A 10000-nucleotide genomic window follows, 5' to 3' on the forward strand; every position below is an offset into this window, starting at 1 on the left:
GGGAGGACCAGGACAGTCAGGTTTAGAGACAGGACAGTCAGGTTTAGAGAAGGGAGGACCAGAACAGTCAGGTTTAGAGAAGGGAGGACCAGAACAGTCAGGTTTAGAGAAGGGAGGACCAGAACAGTCAGGTTTAGAGACAGGACAGTCAGGTTTGGAGACAGGACAGTCAGGTTTGGAGAAGGGAGGACCAGAACAGTCAGGTTTAGAGAAGGGAGGACCAGAACAGTCAGGTTTAGAGAAGGGAGGACCAGAACAGTCAGGTTTAGAGAAGGGAGGACCAGAACAGTCAGGTTTAGAGACAGGACAGTCAGGTTTGGAGAAGGGAGGACCAGGACAGTCAGGTTTAGAGACAGGACAGTCAGGTTTGGAGAAGGGAGGACCAGAACAGTCAGGTTTAGAGAAGGGAGGACCAGAACAGTCAGGTTTAGAGAAGGGAGGACCAGAACAGTCAGGTTTAGAGACAGGACAGTCAGGTTTGGAGAAGGGAGGACCAGAACAGTCAGGTTTAGAGAAGGGAGGACCAGAACAGTCAGGTTTAGAGAAGGGAGGACCAGAACAGTCAGGTTTAGAGAAGGGAGGACCAGAACAGTCAGGTTTAGAGAAGGGAGGACCAGAACAGTCAGGTTTAGAGAAGGGAGGACCAGGACAGTCAGGTTTAGAGACAGGACAGTCAGGTTTGGAGAAGGGAGGACCAGAACAGTCAGGTTTAGAGAAGGGAGGACCAGAACAGTCAGGTTTAGAGAAGGGAGGACCAGAACAGTCAGGTTTAGAGAAGGGAGGACCAGAACAGTCAGGTTTAGAGACAGAACAGTCAGGTTTAGAGAAGGGAGGACCAGAACAGTCAGGTTTAGAGAAGGGAGGACCAGAACAGTCAGGTTTAGAGAGGGAGGACCAGTCAGGTTTAGAGAAGGGAGGACCAGAACAGTCAGGTTTAGAGAAGGGAGGACCAGAACAGTCAGGTTTAGAGAAGGGAGGACCAGAACAGTCACCAGAACAGTCGGGACAGTCAGGTTTGGAGAAGGGAGGACCAGAACAGTCATGTTTAGAGAAGGGAGGACCAGAACAGTCAGGTTTAGAGAAGGGAGGACCAGAACAGTCAGGTTTAGAGACAGGACAGTCAGGTTTGGAGAAGGGAGGACCAGAACAGTCAGGTTTAGAGAAGGAGGACCAGAACAGTCAGGTTTAGAGAGGACAGTCAGGACAGTCAGGTTTGGAGAAGGGAGGACCAGAACAGTCAGGTTTAGAGAAGGGAGGACCAGAACAGTCAGGTTTAGAGAAGGGAGGACCAGAACAGTCAGGTTTAAAGACAGGACAGTCAGTTTAGAGACGGGACAGTCAGGTTTGGAGAAGGGAGGACCAGAACAGTCAGGTTTAGAGAAGGGAGGACCAGAACAGTCAGGTTTAGAGAAGGGAGGACCAGAACAGTCAGGTTTAGAGAAGGGAGGACCAGAACAGTCAGGTTTAGAGAGGACAGTCAGGTTTAGAGAAGGAGGGCCAGAACAGTCAGGTTTAGAGAAGGGAGGACCAGAACAGTCAGGTTTAGAGAAGGGAGGACCAGAACAGTCAGGTTTAGAGAAGGGAGGACCAGAACAGTCAGGTTTAGAGAAGGGAGGACCAGAACAGTCAGGTTTAGAGAAGGGAGGACCAGAACAGTCAGGTTTAGAGAAGGGAGGACCAGAACAACAGTCAGGTTTAGAGAAGGGAGGGACAGAACAGTCAGGTTTAGAGAAGGAAGGACCACCAGAACAGTCAGGTTTGGAGAAGCGAGGACCAGGACAGTCAGGTTTAGAGAACAGTCAGGTTTGGAGAAGGGAGGGCCAGAACAGTCAGGTTTAGAGAAGGGAGGACCAGAACAGTCATGTTTAGAGAAGGAAGGACCAGAACAGTCAGGTTTAGAGACAGGACAGTCAGGTTTGGAGAAGGGAGGACCAGACAGTCATGTTTGGAGAAGGGAGGACCAGAACAGTCATGTTTGGAGAAGGGAGGACCAGAACAGTCAGGTTTAGAGAAGGGAGGACCAGAACAGTCAGGTTTGGAGACGGGACAGTCAGGTTTAGAGACGGGACAGTCAGGTTTGGAGAAGGGAGGACCAGAACAGTCATGTTTAGAGAAGGGAGGACCAGAACAGTCAGGTTTAGAGAAGGGAGGACCAGAACAGTCATGTTTAGAGACAGGACAGTCAGGTTTAGAGACGGGACAGTCAGGTTTGGAGAAGGGAGGACCAGAACAGTCAGGTTTAGAGAAGGGAGGACCAGACAGTCAGGTTTAGAGACAGGACAGTCAGGTTTAGAGACGGGACAGTCATGTTTGGAGAAGGGAGGACCAGAACAGTCAGGTTTAGAGAAGGAGGACCAGAACAGTCAGGTTTAGAGAAGGGAGGACCAGAACAGTCAGGTTTAGAGACAGGACAGTCAGGTTTAGAGACGGGACAGTCAGGTTTGGAGAAGGTAGGACCAGAACAGTCAGGTTTAGAGAAGGGAGGACCAGAACAGTCAGGTTTAGAGAAGGGAGGACCAGAACAGTCAGGTTTAGAGACGGGACAGTCAGGTTTGGAGAAGGGAGGACCAGAACAGTCAGGTTTAGAGAAGGGAGGACCAGAACAGTCAGGTTTAGAGAAGGGAGGACCAGAACAGTCAGGTTTAGAGAAGGGAGGACCAGAACAGTCAGGTTTAGAGAAGGGAGGACCAGAACAGTCAGGTTTAGAGACGGGACAGTCAGGTTTAGAGAAGGGAGGGACAGAACAGTCAGGTTTAGAGAAGGAAGGACCAGAACAGTCAGGTTTAGAGACAGGACAGTCAGGTTTGGAGAAGGGAGGACCAGGACAGTCAGGTTTAGAGACAGGACAGTCAGGTTTGGAGAAGGGAGGGCCAGGACAGTCAGGTTTAGAGAAGGGAGGACCAGAACAGTCATGTTTAGAGAAGGAAGGACCAGAACAGTCAGGTTTAGAGACAGGACAGTCAGGTTTGGAGAAGGGAGGACCAGGACAGTCATGTTTGGAGAAGGGAGGACCAGAACAGTCATGTTTGGAGAAGGGAGGACCAGAACAGTCATGTTTGGAGAAGGGAGGACCAGAACAGTCAGGTTTAGAGAAGGGAGGACCAGAACAGTCAGGTTTAGAGACGGGACAGTCAGGTTTGGAGAAGGGACAGTCAGGTTTAGAGAAGGGACAGTCAGGTTTAGAGAAGGGAGGACCAGAACAGTCAGGTTTGGAGAAGGGAGGACCAGAACAGTCATGTTTGGAGAAGGGAGGACCAGAACAGTCAGGTTTAGAGAAGGGAGGACCAGAACAGTCAGGTTTAGAGAAGGGAGGACCAGAACAGTCATGTTTAGAGAAGGAAGGACCAGAACAGTCAGGTTTAGAGACAGGACAGTCAGGTTTGGAGAAGGGAGGACCAGGACAGTCATGTTTGGAGAAGGGAGGACCAGAACAGTCATGTTTGGAGAAGGGAGGACCAGAACAGTCAGGTTTAGAGAAGGGAGGACCAGAACAGTCAGGTTTAGAGAGACAGTCAGGTTTGGAGAAGGACCAGAACAGTCAGGTTTAGAGAAGGGAGGACCAGAACAGTCAGGTTTGGAGAAGGGAGGACCAGAACAGTCATGTTTGGAGAAGGGAGGACCAGAACAGTCAGGTTTGGAGAAGGGAGGACCAGAACAGTCATGTTTAGAGACGGGACAGTCAGGTTTAGAGACGGGACAGTCAGGTTTAGAGAAGGGAGGACCAGAACAGTCATGTTTGGAGAAGGGAGGACCAGAACAGTCAGGTTTGGAGAAGGGAGGACCAGAACAGTCATGTTTAGAGACGGGACAGTCAGGTTTAGAAACGGGACAGTCAGGTTTAGAGAAGGGAGGACCAGAACAGTCAGGTTTAGAGAAGGGAGGACCAGAACAGTCAGGTTTAGAGAAGGGAGGACCAGAACAGTCAGGTTTAGAGAAGGGAGGACCAGAACAGTCAGGTTTAGAGAAGGGAGGACCAGAACAGTCAGGTTTGGAGACAGGACAGTCATGTTTGGAGAAGGGAGGACCAGGACAGTCAGGTTTAGAGAAGGGAGGACCAGAACAGTCAGGTTTAGAGAAGGGAGGACCAGAACAGTCAGGTTTAGAGAAGGGAGGGCCAGAACAGTCAGGTTTAGAGAAGGGAGGACCAGAACAGTCAGGTTTGGAGAAGGGAGGACCAGAACAGTCAGGTTTAGAGAAGGGAGGACCAGAACAGTCAGGTTTAGAGAAGGGAGGGCCAGAACAGTCAGGTTTAGAGAAGGGAGGACCAGAACAGTCAGGTTTAGAGAAGGGAGGACCAGAACAGTCAGGTTTAGAGAAGGGAGGACCGGAACAGTCAGGTTTAGAGACGGGACAGTCAGGTTTAGAGAAGGGAGGACCAGAACAGTCAGGTTTGGAGAAGGGAGGACCAGAACAGTCAGGTTTAGAGAAGGGAGGACCAGAACAGTCAGGTTTAGAGAAGGGAGGACCAGAACAGTCAGGTTTGGAGAAGGGAGGACCAGAACAGTCAGGTTTAGAGAAGGGAGGACCAGAACAGTCAGGTTTAGAGAAGGGAGGACCAGAACAGTCAGGTTTAGAGAAGGGAGGACCAGAACAGTCATGTTTAGAGACGGGACAGTCAGGTTTGGAGAAGGGAGGACCAGAACAGTCAGGTTTAGAGAAGGAAGGACCAGAACAGTCAGGTTTAGAGAAGGGAGGACCAGAACAGTCAGGTTTAGAGAAGGGAGGACCAGAACAGTCAGGTTTAGAGAAGGGAGGACCAGAACAGTCAGGTTTAGAGAAGGGAGGACCAGAACAGTCAGGTTTAGAGACGGGACAGTCAGGTTTAGAGAAGGGAGGACCAGAACAGTCAGGTTTAGAGAAGGGAGGACCAGAACAGTCAGGTTTAGAGAAGGGAGGACCAGAACAGTCAGGTTTAGAGAAGGGAGGACCAGAACAGTCAGGTTTAGAGAAGGGAGGACCAGAACAGTCAGGTTTAGAGAAGGGAGGACCAGAACAGTCAGGTTTAGAGAAGGGAGGACCAGAACAGTCAGGTTTAGAGACGGGACAGTCAGGTTTAGAGAAGGGAGGACCAGAACAGTCAGGTTTAGAGAAGGGAGGACCAGAACAGTCAGGTTTAGAGAAGGCTACATTCCATCCAGGCTACCAGTACTCATCAGGTGTGTCGGCTACATTCCATCCAGGCTACCAGTACTCATCAGGTGTGACATTCCATCCAGGCTACCAGTACTCATCAGGTGTGTGGGCTACATTCCATCCAGGCTACCAGTACTCATCAGGTGTGTCTACATTCCATCCAGGCTACCAGTACTCATCAGGTGTGTGGGCTACATTCCATCCAGGCTACCAGTACTCATCAGGTGTGTCTGCTACATTCCATCCAGGCTACCAGTACTCATCAGGTGTGTGGGCTACATTCCATCCAGGCTACCAGTACTCATCAGGTGTGTCTGCTACATTCCATCCAGGCTACCAGTACTCATCAGGTGTGTGGGCTACATTCCATCCAGGCTACCAGTACTCATCAGGTGTGTCTGCTACATTCCATCCAGGCTACCAGTACTCATCAGTGGGCTACATTCCATCCAGGCTACCAGTACTCATCAGGTGTGTCTGCTACATTCCATCCAGGCTACCAGTACTCATCAGGTGTGTAGGCTACATTCCATCCAGGCTACCAGGCTACATTCCATCCAGGCTACCAGTACTCATCAGGTGTGTCTGCTACATTCCATCCAGGCTACCAGTACTCATCAGGTGTGTCTGCTACATTCCATCCAGGCTACCAGTACTCATCAGGTGTGTAGGCTACATTCCATCCAGGCTACCAGTACTCATCAGGTGTGTCTGCTACATTCCATCCAGGCTACCAGTACTCATCAGGTGTGTAGGCTACATTCCATCCAGGCTACAGTACTCATCAGGCTACATTTCCAGGCTACCAGTACTCATCAGGTGTGTCTGCTACATTCCATCCAGGCTACCAGTACTCATCAGGTGTGTCTGCTACATTCCATCCAGGCTACCAGTACTCATCAGGTGTGTCTGCTACATTCCATCCAGGCTACCAGTACTCATCAGGTGTGGCTACATTCCATCCAGGCTACCAGTACTCATCAGGTGTGTCGGCTACATTCTATCCAGGCTACCAGTACTCATCAGGTGTGTAGGCTACATTCCATCCAGGCTACCAGTACTCATCAGGTGTGTAGGCTACATTCCATCCAGGCTACCAGTACTCATCAGGTGTGTAGGCTACATTCCATCCAGGCTACCAGTACTCATCAGGTGTGTGGGCTACATTCCATCCAGGCTACCAGTACTCATCAGGTGTGTCTGCTACATTCCATCCAGGCTACCAGTACTCATCAGGTGTGTAGGCTACATTCCATCCAGGCTACCAGTACTCATCAGGTGTGTAGGCTACATTCCATCCAGGCTACCAGTACTCATCAGGTGTGTAGGCTACATTCCATCCAGGCTACCAGTACTCATCAGGTGTGTAGGCTACATTCCATCCAGGCTACCAGTACTCATCAGGTGTGTCTGCTACATTCCATCCAGGCTACCAGTACTCATCAGGTGTGTCGGCTACATTCCATCCAGGCTACCAGTACTCATCAGGTGTGTAGGCTACATTCCATCCAGGCTACCAGTACTCATCAGGTGTGTAGGCTACATTCCATCCAGGCTACCAGTACTCATCAGGTGTGGAGGCTACCAGTACTCATCAGGTGTGGAGGCTACCAGTACTCATCAGGTGTGTAGGCTACATTCCATCCAGGCTACCAGTACTCATCAGAACTGTCATGAAACTGTCATTTTAGTCAAATGTCCAACGTCTCTTCTTGTAGGCTATGTAGCAATGCAACAGATGCTTTTTTTAAATAAAAAAATTAATTAATTAAAAAGAGACTTGCTACTTTGCCAGCTGGCTTAGCTACTCTCCCAAGTAATCGAATTCCAAGATCCTTTCAGATATTCAATTAACCTTGTCCATTACTGATGTCAACTACATTGAAGTGTTCATCGATTTATGATATTAATTAGCTGAGCGGGTTTATTTGGTCCCTTTAATTCTCTTACCCTCCCAGAGGACCTGAGCACCTAGGACCATGCCTCAGGACTACCTGGCCTGATGACTCCTTGCTTTCCCCAGTCCACCTGGTCATGCTGCTGCTCCAGTTTCAACTGTTCTGCCTGCGGCTCTGGAACCCTGACCTGTTCACCCGACGTGCTACCTGTCTCAGACCTGCTGTTTTTCACTCACTCACTCACTCAACCTCTGGATGTTCAGCTATGAAAAGCCAACTGACATGTACTCCTGAGGTACTGACCTGTTGCACCCTCGACGACCCGGCACAGCCAGAAGAGGACTGGCCACCCCTCCTGAGAGCCTGGTTCCTCTCTACCCAGTACAGCCAGAAGAGGACTGGCCACCCCTCATAGCCTGGTTCCTCTGTACCCAGTACAGCCAGAAGAGGACTGGCCACCCCTCATAGCCTGGTTCCTCTCTACCCAGTACAGCCAGAAGAGGACTGGCCACCCCTCATAGCCTGGTTCCTCTCTACCCAGTACAGCCAGAAGAGGACTGGCCACCCCTCATAGCCTGGTTCCTCTCTACCCAGTACAGCCAGAAGAGGACTGGCCACCCCTCATAGCCTGGTTCCTCTCTACCCAGTACAGCCAGAAGAGGACTGGCCACCCCTCATAGCCTGGTTCCTCTCTAGGTTTCTTCCTAGGTTTTGGCCTTTCTAGGGAGTTTTTCCTAGCCACCGTGCTTCTACACCTGCATTGCTTTGCTGTTTGGGGTTTTTAGGCTGGGTTTCTGTACAGCACTTTGTGACATCAGCTGATGTAAATAGGGCTTATAAATACATGTGATTGATTGAAATGTGATCAATGACACAAGAGGAACTGGAATTATTATACAAGCGGACTATAAAAATGTCAGAAAACATAAAAATAATAAATAAATAAAATAAAACATCTATCCTTCTGTTGAAAAAGTGTCTCCCACTGCCTCCTTGCAGGTCAGGGTCGGCTGCAGGGTTGAATGTTTTACCATCAGTTGGGTGAACAAACGACACATTATCAACACAGACACACCAGACGGATAAATAAATAAATAGTAAATAGTAAGACAAACATGTCAGTGACACTGAATTACACAGAAAGAACCTGACTGTCCTGTCTCTAAATGTAAATGTCTAAAGGAAAGAGGCTCTAAATGTAATGTAAATGTCTAAAGGAAAGAGGCTCTAAATGTAAATGTCTAAAGGAACGAGGCTCTAAATGTAAATGTCTAAAGGAACAAGGCTCTAAATGTAAATGTCTAAAGGAACGAGGCTCTAAATGTAATGTAAATGTCTAAAGGAAAGAGGCTCTAAATGTAAATGTCTAAAGGAACGAGGCTCTAAATGTAAATGTCTAAAGGAACGAGGCTCTAAATGTAATGTAAATGTCTAAAGGAAAGAGGCTCTAAATGTAAATGTCTAAAGGAACGAGGCTCTAAATGTAAATGTCTAAAGGAACGAGGCTCTAAATGTAATGTAAATGTCTAAAGGAACGAGGCTCTAAATGTAATGTAAATGTCTAAAGGAACGAGGCTCTAAATGTAATGTAAATGTCTAAAGGAACGAGGCTCTAAATGTAATGTAAATGTCTAAAGGAACGAGGCTCTAACTGTAATGTAAATTTCTAAAGGAACGAGGCTCTAACTGTAATGTAAATTTCTAAAGGAACGAGGCTCTAAATGTAAATGTCTAAAGGAACGAGGCTCTAAATGTAAATGTCTAAAGGAACGAGGCTCTAAATGTAATGTAAATGTCTAAAGGAACGAGGCTCTAAATGTAATGTAAATTTCTAAAGGAACGAGGCTCTAAATGTAAATGTCTAAAGGAACGAGGCTCTAAATGTAATGTAAATTTCTAAAGGAACGAGGCTCTAAATGTAAATGTCTAAAGGAACGAGGCTCTAAATGTAAATGTCTAAAGGAACGAGGCTCTAAATGTAATGTAAATGTCTAAAGGAACGAGGCTCTAAATGTAATGTAAATGTCTAAAGGAACGAGGCTCTAAATGTAATGTAAATGTCTAAAGGAACGAGGCTTTAAATGTAATGTAAATGTCTAAAGGAACGAGGCTTTAAATGTAATGTAAATGTCTAAAGGAACGAGGCTCTAAATGTAATGTAAATGTCTAAAGGAACGAGGCTCTAAATGTAAATGTCTAAAGGAACGAGGCTCTAAATGTAAATGTCTAAAGGAACGAGGCTCTAAATGTAAATGTCTAAAGGAACGAGGCTCTAAATGTAAATGTCTAAAGGAACGAGGCTCTAAATGTAAATGACTAAAGGAACGAGGCTCTAAATGTAAATGTCTAAAGGAACGAGGCTCTAAATGTAAATGTCTAAAGGAACGAGGCTCTAAATGTACATGTCTAAAGGAACGAGGCTCTAAATGTAAATGTCTAAAGGAACGAGGCTCTAAATGTAAATGTCTAAAGGAACGAGGCTCTAAATGTAAATGACTAAAGGAACGAGGCTCTAAATGTAAATGTCTAAAGGAACGAGGCTCTAAATGTAAATGTCTAAAGGAACGAGGCTCTAAATGTAAATGTCTAAAGGAACGAGGCTCTAAATGTAAATGTCTAAAGGAACGAGGCTCTAAATGTAATGTAAATGTCTAAAGGAACGAGGCTCTAAATGTAATGTAAATGTCTAAAGGAACGAGGCTCTAAATGTAAATGTCTAAAGGAACGAGGCTCTAAATGTAATGTAAATGTCTAAAGGAACGAGGCTCCAGCTGTATGACTGACAGGTGAGCTGCTTGTCTGGTAACCGGTCAGCTTCTTAAACACTTGGCTGTTTCACCCTCTACGTTGACCTTGTGTGTGTGTGTGTGTGTGTGTGTGTGTGTTAGTGTGTTAGTGTGTTAGTGTGTGTGTGTGTGTTAGTGTGTGTGTGTGATATTGTGTGATAGTGTGTGTGTGATATTGTGTGT

At 47.4% G+C, this 10000-nt stretch overlaps 1 protein-coding gene and 2 long non-coding RNA genes across 3 annotated transcripts in view; 2 read left to right on the plus strand and 1 right to left on the minus strand.

Annotated features, from left to right (window-relative positions):
- The window catches only part of LOC127916558 (uncharacterized), a 3038-nt gene extending 521 nt beyond the window's left edge, over positions 1-2517 (plus strand). Inside the window, exons 1-4 of the long non-coding RNA XR_008095347.1 lie at positions 1-41; positions 174-233; positions 2136-2237; positions 2368-2517. The exon at positions 1-41 is cut by the window's left edge and continues 521 nt beyond it. This is a non-coding gene — a long non-coding RNA (uncharacterized LOC127916558). The remainder of the gene's footprint in view (positions 42-173; positions 234-2135; positions 2238-2367) is intronic.
- LOC127916524 (divergent protein kinase domain 2A) overlaps positions 1-10000 on the minus strand; it is a 160600-nt gene that overhangs the window by 56394 nt on the left and 94206 nt on the right. The gene's annotated exons all lie outside the window — the stretch shown is intronic.
- On the plus strand, positions 5301-6682 carry LOC127916557 (uncharacterized). The gene is made up of 3 exons (XR_008095346.1): positions 5301-5483; positions 5713-5880; positions 6160-6682. It is a non-coding gene; the product is annotated as an uncharacterized LOC127916557 (long non-coding RNA).

This window comes from Oncorhynchus keta, chromosome 4 (genome assembly GCF_023373465.1).
Source record: "Oncorhynchus keta strain PuntledgeMale-10-30-2019 chromosome 4, Oket_V2, whole genome shotgun sequence".
NCBI lineage: Eukaryota > Metazoa > Chordata > Actinopteri > Salmoniformes > Salmonidae > Oncorhynchus > Oncorhynchus keta.